Raw genomic sequence first — 11,594 nt, forward strand, 5'->3', positions numbered from 1 at the left:
GAGTACTTGAGAGCTCCCAATGCTCAGGACACGGCTAGACTTCTGACGATCAACGCTGCTGATAACCCACAAGTATAGGGGATCGTAACAGTCTTCGAGGAAAGTAAAACTATTGGTTCGACACAAGGGGAGATAAATAATACTTATAAGCCTTAACATTGGATTTTTCAATTCAGCTGCACCTGGAAAAGCACTGGTAACAGGGGTGATGTAAAAGCAGCAGTAATATGAGAGCAATGGCAATAGTAACACAGCAACAGTAGCAGTAACACAGAGGTAATGACACTAGAAAGTATTCCAGTACGTAGTTGACTTTAGAGAATTGATGATGACAGAAGGACCGGGGTTCCCAGCTATCTACACTAGTGGTAATTCTCCAAATAACATGTGTTGGGTCAACAAATTACAGTTGGGTAATTGATAATTGTGAGGGCATGGCAATACATGCTATGATAAGATAAAGTTACTATAGTATTTAATTGGGCATTACAACATAATACATAGACCGTAATCCAACTGCGCCTTCAGGTTATCATCCGAACCCCTTCTAGTATTAAGTTGCAAGCAACATATAATCGCATTAAGTAATGTGTGTAAAGTAAATAATAGAATTACCCTTGGATAAAATATTGTTGTTTTCTCCCTAGTGGCAACAGCATATCTACAATCTTCGAAGTTATCATCACTCTTCCAGAAAACTAGAGGCATGAACCCACTATCGAGCATAAATACTCCCTCTTGGAGATAGAGGCAACTACTTGATCAGGGTAACTACATGTATCGGAGAGCATGCAAGATCTTAAATAACAGTAGTATGATAATATGAAGAACAATCGGATCTGAATTCCACAATTTATCGGATCCCAACAAACACAACACCGATTACATCATATGGATCTCAATCATATAAGAAGGCTCATGAGATTATTGTATTGAAGTACATGGGAGAGAGAGTACCAACTAGCTACAGTCGAGAACCCGTAGTCCAGGGGGAACTACTCATGAACCATCATGGAGTCGAAGTGGAGATGGTGGAGTCGATGGAGGGTGCCAGAACAGGAACTTCTGACCCCCAAAAGTTGTCTGGACGATGGCAGCGACGACGGAACTTTTCGTGGACGGAGGTTGGTATATTTAGGGTTTTTGCGTCGAAGGCTTTATATAGGCGGAGGATTTAGGTCGGTGGGGTGCCGGGTGGCCCCACACCATGCCTTGGCGCAGGCCAAGGTCTGACCGCGCCAAGGGGTGGTTTGGTCGCCCTACGCCACTTCTTCGACCCCCCCCCCCCTCTGGACTCCATCTTCATTTCGGTAAAATAGGCACTTTGGCTTCTGTTTCGTTCATTTCCAAGAATATTTCTTGTACAACTTTTCTGAAACCAAAAACAGCAAAAAACAACTGGCACTGTGGCATCTTGTCAATAGGTTAGTGCCGAAAAATGTATAAAAGTGCCACGAAGTGTAAACAAAACATATAAAAATTGGTGTAAAACAAGCATGGAACATAAAAAATTATAGATACGTTTTCAACGTATCAGCATCCCCAAGCTTAACTCGTGCTCGTCCTCGAGTAGGTAAGTGATAACAAAAATAATTTTTTAGGTGACACGAAGCTAACACAATATTGATCAAGTTAATGTAAAAGCATTGTGAGCTGGGATCAAAATACTCTAAACATAGGCATGATAGGTATAATTCTAACAATAGAACTTAGCAACTATGTTATAACATGAGAAGTAACTCAAACAAAAGATCATGAATAATAATGCACTGAAAGAAACTGTTTGTTTATGGGCATAGCGAAAACATAGCAAAGTGGTATTCAGCTTGTCCTTTCTGGAACAGCACAACATAAATGCCAGGACACCTTTAAAGTTTGGAGAGTGACTAGATACAAATACTTTGAGAACAAGCAATAATCATAATCATGAATCAATCAATAATAGATTTTGGGACTATGCACATTATACTCAGAATGATAACTATCCTCTCTTAGTGGTGCATAAAGTAAGGAGGTGAAGACTCAACATAAAAGTAAAAGAAAGGCCATGCGCACAGAGAAGCAGGGATCACTCATGTGCTAGAGCTTTTTATTTTGCATAAAATAGATGTGTTGAAATGTATATTTTGAGAGGTATGCATGTCTATGTCAACGAATGGCATCAAACAATCTACTACCCTTTCATATAGTGACCTCAAGAGCGGCTCCCATGTAGTTCTCCAATGCACTCCATTATTTAGGATCTCTCCAGTACATAATGTGCGGAGCATTATTTATTTATTTTATATTTTATTTGGGATGGGCACCCAGTTGCCTTGCTCTTTTTGCAATATTAAGGGACTTTAGCACATTATGCATGCTACTCAAAGTGTGAGGTCTTGAAAAGACAATAAATCATTCAATACTTCCTCATGAGCTAAAATAAAACACAAAACAGGTAGTAATTTTGAAGATTTAAAGGTAGCACACAAGCAATTTACTTTGGAGTGGCGGTGAAATACCACATATAGGTAGATATGGTGGACACGATTGGAAAACTTTGGTTATTGGTGGTTGGATGCATGAGTAGAGCTCATACTCGATATAGGCGAAGGCTAGCAAAAGACTGGGAGCGACCACTAACAGAGCAATATGGGCCATAATCATACATAGGGACAAAACATTATTAATCAAAGCATAAGGTGATATTACAAGTCAAAAACTAAATGATCATAGAGGCTTAAGGTGACTAGTTTATAGTCATAACATGGTGTAAGCATGTGCCAAGTCGGCCCAATAACAGTATTAAAGGAGAATACCACAATATTATGCTTTTGTATGATGGAAACAACACATGATTCTTTCAATGGTGCATTAAGAACTCTCAAATATTTGAGACAAGTCATGCTACAACAATACCTACTAAGCATATAATAAAAATAACATCCAACATGACATGCCAAAGTCTATGCCATAGTCTAAACAAGCTCCCTTTTGCATCACTATAAACATGAAACATTTTACTCGTCTCAACTTATTTAAAATAACTCTCGGGGATGAAAATCAATATGGACCATAGAGCTAATAATACATGAATAAAGAATACTAAAGAGCTCTGAACAAAATAAGAATATAAAACCAAGAGCTAAACACAGTAGTAAAATACTAGAACACCCGCAGAATAATAAAAGTGAAAACTAGAGTGTTCCATGCAATGAAAATGGAGCCGTGTCTCTCTCCAAAAAAAAATATGTTGGGGTCCAACCATATGCTACAGAAAACATACCAAAATAAAACTAAAAACAAAAATAAATACGCTCCAAGAACAACACATAGCATATGAAGCAATAAAAAAATAGCGTGTTGAAAGATGATCTGATATTTTTGTTGATGAAGAAGGGGATGCCTTGGGCATCCCCAAGCTTTGACGCTTGTATCTCTTGGATATTTCTAGGGGTTCAGGTGCATCCTCAAGCTTGAGCTTTTTTCCATTCTTCATCTCATTACATCATTCTTCTCTCCCTACACTTGAAAACTTTCTTCATACAAAACTTCACACAATTCTCATCAGCAGCATTAGTATAAACAAAATAATAAATTCACTTGATTCAGTTCTAACATAAATCAAACATTCACTAAAACATTTAGGTACTGTAGAAATTTCTTTGAAAAGCTTCTTCTCTCTAAAGAACTCAAAAAATAAGAAAGAGATCTAGCGGCAAATGCAAATGGTGATAGAAATCTATCAAAGCAGAACAACAGGTAAAGATCGATTTTTTCAACAAATTTTTTTGCTCATCTCGAAAAGTGGCAAAATAACTAAAGTTAGATATACACCTGGGGAATATGCATAAAAAATGACAGATCAAAATTATGTACTGGCTATTTATACGGATTTTTACGGTAACAACACATAATTTGTTTCTGGACAACAACTTCCCCAAATCTTACTTTCTTGCTATTAGAGGCTACTCTTGGCACAAAAACGAAATAAAATGATAAGGAGAGGTTGTTACAACGGTAAAAACTTACAAAACACAACAAAAGAAAAATTACAGAAAATAAACATGGGTTGGCTCCCATAAGCGCTTTTCTTTAACGCCTTTCAGCTAGGCTCAGTGATTTGAGAGGATGCTCACATAAGAACTATGAATTAAAGCAAAATAGAGCATCAAGAAGCAAATTCAAAACACATTTAAGTCTAAACCACTTCGTATGCATATGAATCTTGTACATAAATAAATTCACAAAGAACAAAGTGACAAGCATAAGGAGATAAAACAAGAGTAACTTCGAAACTTCCAGCATATAGAGAGGTGTTTCGGTACCATGAAAAATTCTACAACCATATTTTACTCTCTCATAATAATTTTCAGTAGCATCATGAATAAACTCAAAAATTTAACTATCACATAAAGCATGCTTTTCATGATCTATAAACACATAATTTTTATCAAGCTCAAAAATAGTGGGATTAAAATATTTATACTCACTTTTAACAATTTTATAACAAGATGATTGATCATTCTCAAGAGGTATGGGCCTCCAAGAAGTCAAGACCCCTTCAATATCATTTTTAATAGTAGTACAATTAATATTATCAACCAATATAGTACCATCATCTAGAGCTTTATCATAAACATTTTCTAAGCAAAACTCTTTAGTACCATGCATTTCGAAGTTAGGCACAAATAAAGGATTATCATATGATTTATAAAAAATAGCATGTATTATCATAGATAACAGGAGCATAATTATTATCACATGTTTCACTCATAGTAGATATTTCAAGAGAATCCACAAGAACATAACATTCATCCCCTTTTGGTAAGCATGGAGGACAATCAAATAGTGTAAGAGATAAAGAGTTACTCTCATTAGAAGGTAGGTATGGGTAGATAATCCATTCTTCATCCTTTTGTTCATCAATCTCCTCTTCTTTTTCATCTAATGAGCTTTCAGGTTCAGCAATTTCTTCTTCAGCAATTTCTTCTTCCACAGGTTCCTGCAAATTGTGGATACATTCTTGTGCATGACTGGATCTCTCTTTATAATCAATGATATAACAATTATTGCTGAAATTTTGTATGCAATAATCAAGGATAGAAGAGACCATATCTTTAAATTCTTTACAAGCAAGTTTCATAATTTCCGGACATGAAGGATTCATTTCAGAAGCTCCCATAAACAAAACAAATTATTCTACTTCTTCAAATCTAAGATGAACATAGTTATTCCGAAGATAGTTCATAATCAAAACTTCTTTAGTAAAGCCACGTTGCAATTTAAGATGTTTTGTATCATGTTCAGAGCAATAATTTATATCATGGCCTTTAAGCAAAATTTTAGCAATTTAATCCAACCTTTTTAACGCGCCTATCATGACTTTACCCTTATATGATTCTCTATACTTTAAAAAATGTTCCATAGAGGGTCTAGCGTGTGCTTCCACAACAACAGTTTTTTAGATTTCCGGTTTTTCAATTTTTATGGATTTTCGGGTATATAAAAAATTAAAATATGATAAAAATAAACTAGACAAAAGTAAACTAAACAAAACACAACTAAACATAAATAAACTAAGCAAAAATAAACTAGACAAGACAAAATAAAATAAAATAAAATAAAAACAAAGAGAAAGGAAAAATGTACTCCCCAGGTGAACTTATGAGTAGAGCTATGCTTCCCCGACAACCGACACTAGAAAATAGACTTGATAACCCACAAGTATAAGGGATCGCAACATTCTTCGAGGGAAGTAAAACCAAAATTTATTGATTCGACACAAGGGGAGGTAAACAATACTTATAAGCCTTAATATCGGAGTTATAAATTCAGCTGCACCTGAATAAGCACTGGTAACATGGGTGATGTGAAAGCAGTAGTAATATGAGAGCAACGGCAATAGTAACACAACAGAAGTAGCAGTAACAAAGAGGAAATGGCACCAGAAAGTATTCCAGTGTGTAGTTGACTTTAGAGCAATGATGATGAAAGAAGGACCGAGGTTCCCAGCTATCTACACTAGTGGTAATTCTACAAATAACATGTGTTTGGTGAACAAATTATAGTTGGGCAATTGATAATTGTGAGGGCATGACGATGCATGCTATGATAAGATAAAGTTACTGTAGTATTTAATTTGGCATTACTACATAATACATAGACCGTAATCTAACTGCGTTTATGACTAATAATCCACCTTCAGGTTATCATCCGAACCCCTTCCAGTATTAAGTTGCAAGCAACAGATAATCGCATTAAGCAATGTGTGTAAAGTAAACAATAGAATTACGCTTGGATAAAACATTGTTTTTTCTTCCTAGTGGCAACATCACATCTACAATCTTAGAAGTTATCGTCACTCTTACAGAAAACTAAAGGCATGAACCCACTATCGAGCATAAATACTCCCTCTTGAAAATACATGCAACTACTTGATCAGGGTAACTACAAGTACCGGAGAGCATGCAAGATCTTAACTAACAGTAGTATGATAATATGAAGAACAATATGATCACAATTCCACAATTTATCGGAGCCCAGCAAACACAACACCGAATACACCATATGGATCTCAATCATGTAAGCCAGCTCATGAGATCATTGTATTGAAGTACATGGGAGAGAAAGTACCAACTAGCTACAACTCAGAACCCGTAGTCCAAGGGGGAACTACTCACGAACCATCATGGAGTCGAAGTGGAGGCGGTGGAGTCGATGGAGATGGCTTTGGGGTTCAATCCCCGTCCCGGCAGGGTGCCGGAACATGACTTCTGACCCCCGAAACTTGTTTGTACGATGGCGGCGGCGACGAAACTTTTCGTGGATGGAGGCTGGTATATTCCGGGTTTTTGCGTCGAAGGCTTTATATAGGCGGAGGATTTAGGTCGGTGGGGTGCCGGGTGGCCCCACACCATGCCTTGGCGCGGGCCAGGGGTTGGCCGCGCCAAGGGGTGGTTTGGCTTCCCTGCGCCACTTCTTCGACCCCCCCCCCCTGGACTCCGTCTTCGTTTCGGTAAAATAGGCACTTCGGCTTTTATTTCGTCCAATTCCGAGAATATTTCCTGTACAACTGTTCTGAAACCGAAAACAACAGAAAACAGGGAACTGGCACTGGCACTGTGACATCTTGTCAATAGGTTAGTACCGGAAAATGTATAAAAGTGTCACGAAGTGTGAACGAAACATATAGAAATTGGTGTAAAACAAGCATGGAGCATCAAAAATTATAAATACGTTTGCGACGTATCAACTGCCCGTGGTTTCTCTGGCATGCTTGGCTCCATTGATTGCATAAATTGGAGGTGAAAGAACTGTCATGCAGCTTGGCATGGATAGTTCGAAGGACACATTAAGGACTCCACTATTATTCTTGAAGCCATTTAGACGTGGATTTTACATGCTTTCTTTGGCATGTCGGGTTCTTAAAATGACATCAATGTGCTTCAGAGGTCACCGCTCTTTGTAAGGCTAGCCAACTGAGAGACACCAACGGTGCAGTTTGGAGCTAACGGCCGGACCTATGACAAAGGCTACTACCTTGCTGATGGCATCTCTCTAAAGTGAGCTACATTTGTTAAGCCTCTCGTCGTCCCCTCGGGTAAGGAAGAACAAGACTTTCACTACGCTCAAGCGGCAGCTAAGAAGGATGTTGAGAGAGCATTTGTGATTTTGCAAGCCCAATTTGCTATTGGGAGAGGTTCGGCAAAGTTCTGGGATCAAGAGATCCTTTGGTACATCAAAACATGGCTTGTGTGATCATACATAACATAATCATTAAAAACAGGTGTGGTCAAGATATGGACAGACATCACTACGAGTTGATGTGGCATCCAGTGCGGGTGTGACACTTGCGAGACCGTGTTGCCCGCTTCATTTAGTGCTACCACCCAATCTATGTTGAAGATACCCATGAAAATCTTCAGAAAGGATCTCATGGAGGATTGGTGGACATGATGGGGATAGCAACGGAGTGGTGGACGTCACTGAATTATGTGATGAACTATGTGTGTTTGTGGATGAACTTGGAGTGTTTGTGATAAACTGTGCATGTTTGTGAATTGATTTGTGGGAAAGTTGACGAATAACTATTCGTGTAATAATGATGAACTATCTGTGATGTAATATTTAGTATTGTTTGGATTTTATATGTATTTTTAAATCATTTTGATATGTGATTCCTCCATATGTTTGCAAATCTGAAATACACATCACCTAGATGGATATGTAAAATACATTATCTTCTAGAACACTTTTAGAGGAGAGGTGATGTATTTTACATTATCTGACTTTTGTGAGAAAAACAGTGATATAAAAACAGGAAAAAGAGCAAAAATAGGTGATATAAAATACATCATAGGCGATGTATATTACACCATCTCTCAGAGATGCTCTAACTCTACGTCTATTAAATGCAAACGGAGGTAGCAGAAAGTGTCATGGTTCATGTAAACACTGTGGTGGCACTATAAACCAAGGATACATGCAGCTATTGCTTCAGGAAACACATTCATAGCATGAGGAGGTAAAGGAATATCATTATCTCCTAGGGCCATGATCTCGTCGCAGATCTTATTGTGCTCTTTAATCTCTTGGAAGAATCTTTTTGCCCATTTACGTTATGTGTACTCTGCTTTCTTCTGATGACATCTCCAACAGGATGACGCAAACGGATGATACGGCGACCGTTTGCGTTTACGTGGTTCAAAAATGCACCTGCACCCTGCTCCAGCGGGCGACGGATAGTGATCGAGCCATCCACGGCGACGCAAACACGGCCTAAATATGCGGCACGTTTGCGTTTTCGCGAACACTACGCGGTCGCGCCGAGCGTCCTCCTTTACTTACCCGGTCCCGCATATTAGGGATAGCGAAATCGTCAGCACCGATTTGCCTCCTTTCTTTCTTCTTTGCTGCCCTAGTGCAACGGCGCCAACCCAACCGTGCCCCCCTCCGCCCCGCCTCACCGCCGCAGTACACGTTGTCTGCTCGGGCCTCGCCGCGCCGGAGAACATGATGTTGGGGTAGGTCCTCGGCCACACCTCTTGCTTGTTTCGGGGCCAAACATCTTCCCGTTGCGCCGCCCGGCCTTGCCGCCCGTGACCTATTCAGTCAATTGTGCCGGTATGTTTCTTACTCATCTTTTGGGCGTTTTTGTGGGCGACCATTGATCCGCAGTTGCTACTCATGCAGATGGATATGTGGAACATGTTGTAGAAGTTCCACGCTTAGGTCATTGATGAATCCTCTTCCGACAAAGAGTCTGATCACACGACGCAGACCATGGCCTCTACTGCGGCCTCCATCCTTCTAGAGTACAATGCCAACCAGATGCCAGTGCACCGGGGCTCTATGAAGGGCCACTCAAAGAACATGCCGCGACAGAGTGGAAGGGCACCCTTTGGCTCCACGAGGACTACTTCCACCTCACCAATCCGGTGTTCGCGAAAAAAAATGTTCCTGTGCCGGTACAGAATGTCAAGGGACCTGTTCATGGTCATTCTAGTGGGCATTAGAGACTACGACCCCTACTTCCAATACAGGCCAGGTGCAACATGTGCGCTATATTTCACCTCGTACCAAAAATGTTCCACAACTATTCGCATGCTATCCTATGGAATGGCTGTTGATATATTCGATGAGTATCTTCGAATGAGTGAGAGCACATGCCTTGAGTCCATGTACAGGTTTTGCCGAGATGTGATTGTCGTGTTCGGAGAATATTACTGTAGGGAGCTAACAGTTGAGGATACAAGTCGGCTATTGTTTATCAACGAGTCTAGAGGGTTCTCAGGAATGATCGATAGCCTAGATTGCATGCACTGGGAGTGAAAGAACTGTCCATTTGGATGGCAGGGTCAGTACAAAGGCCATGCAGAGGGATGCACTATTGTTCTTGAAGCAGTGATATCTCAAAATTATGGATTTGGCATTCATTTCTTTGGCATGGTCGGTTCCAACAATGACATCAATGTGTTGCACCGATAACCAGTTTTCAACAGGTTTATGCAAGTCAAACCTCCCCGGGTGAGCTACTAGATCAATGAAAATGAATATGACAAGTCATATTAGCTTGCTGCTGGCATCTACCCTAACTGGGCCACAATGGTGAAGACTGTCTGTAATCCAAACACGAAAAAGACGAAGAGGTTTGCCAAGATGCAAGAGGCTTGCATGAAATATGTTAAGCGGGAATTTGGTGTGCTCCAAGCTCGGTGGACAATTGTCCGTCACCCGGCAAGAACATGGTCACTGAGAACCATGCATGAGGTGATGACCTGTTGCATGATTATTCACAACATAATCGTTGAGAATGGGCGTTCTGATGGCTGCAATGAGCCTCAATGGGACTTTCAAGATGAGCTGGTTGTGCCAATATCTGGGGCATCATCCTGGCAGCATTATCTGCATATGAATATTGAAGTCACTGATGAAATCAGGTCCAGACGCCTACAGACGGATCTGATTGAGCATCAGTGGGCACTGACTGGCCATGAAGACAATCCATAGAGGTCAATATCATATTTTTTTTAATGTAGAATTTTAATACTTTGGATGTAATAATTGAGACTACTTTGAACTTGTTTATTTTGTTGTTTATAACATCCCAATTTATGGGAGGCGCAAATGCGTCGCCCCACTGGAGGCACCCCCATGCGCAAACAGACGGACGGTAAAAACAACCAATTTAGTGTCCGATGCCCGACGCAAACAGACGCGTGCGAACATTTTGCGCGTCCGAAATGTGTCGCCTTGTTGGAGATGTCCTCAGAGTAGAGCTTTTTTGTTATTAATGTAAATCACGTCAGCAGTTAAATACTACTCTCTCTTTTGCAAGATAGGATGTGTATAGTATTTGATCAAAATCAATTTTTTAAAGTTTGACAAACTATATAGAAAATTGTGTCAACAATTATAATCTCAAAACAATATTGTTAGAATGATCCTGAAATATACTTTCATATTGTGTGCATTTGGTATTCTAAATATTTATGTTTTTATCTATATAGTTAGTCAAACTTTAAATAATTTGACTGTCACCAAAAAATATATGCATCGTGTTTTAGGAAGGAAGAGTACAATTTTTTGTAGCTACCTAGAAAGTTTGTCTCCTGTCGTGGTCTATCACTTGCCCATCACCGTCTCCATCTTCGTAATCACTCACCGCCTCTATGTTGCACTCGTCGACTACATTTCCCCCTAAAAAATCAATGCAAATACAGGATCTACAATTAGTTAGTTAACCATAGTTTTATCGTAAAAAGTTAGTTAATCATCAACTGGGCAGTGAAGGGCAGTTTACTCCGGATGGAGAATTGGCTACCTGGGAAAATTGTTGCCTGTTTACTCCGGATGGAGAATTGGCTACCTGGGAAAATTGTTGCCTCCTTCTCCCCGTCCATCCCTTGTACTGAGTACATGGTAAACAACAACATCGTCGCCATCGCTACTACCCTCCCTTGCGCTCCAATTGCTCTAGTAGTTGTCTTCGCGTGGCAGTGGCGGTCCCCCTAAAGGGTATGCCGACTATGCCATGGCATACCCTGGCCGGTGGACTTTCCGTGTATCTCTACTACTTATAAAAGCACGAAGTGCCTAAAAAAATTAAATCA

This window comes from Lolium perenne, chromosome 3 (assembly GCF_019359855.2).
Source record: "Lolium perenne isolate Kyuss_39 chromosome 3, Kyuss_2.0, whole genome shotgun sequence".
NCBI classification, from domain to species: Eukaryota; Viridiplantae; Streptophyta; class Magnoliopsida; order Poales; family Poaceae; genus Lolium; species Lolium perenne.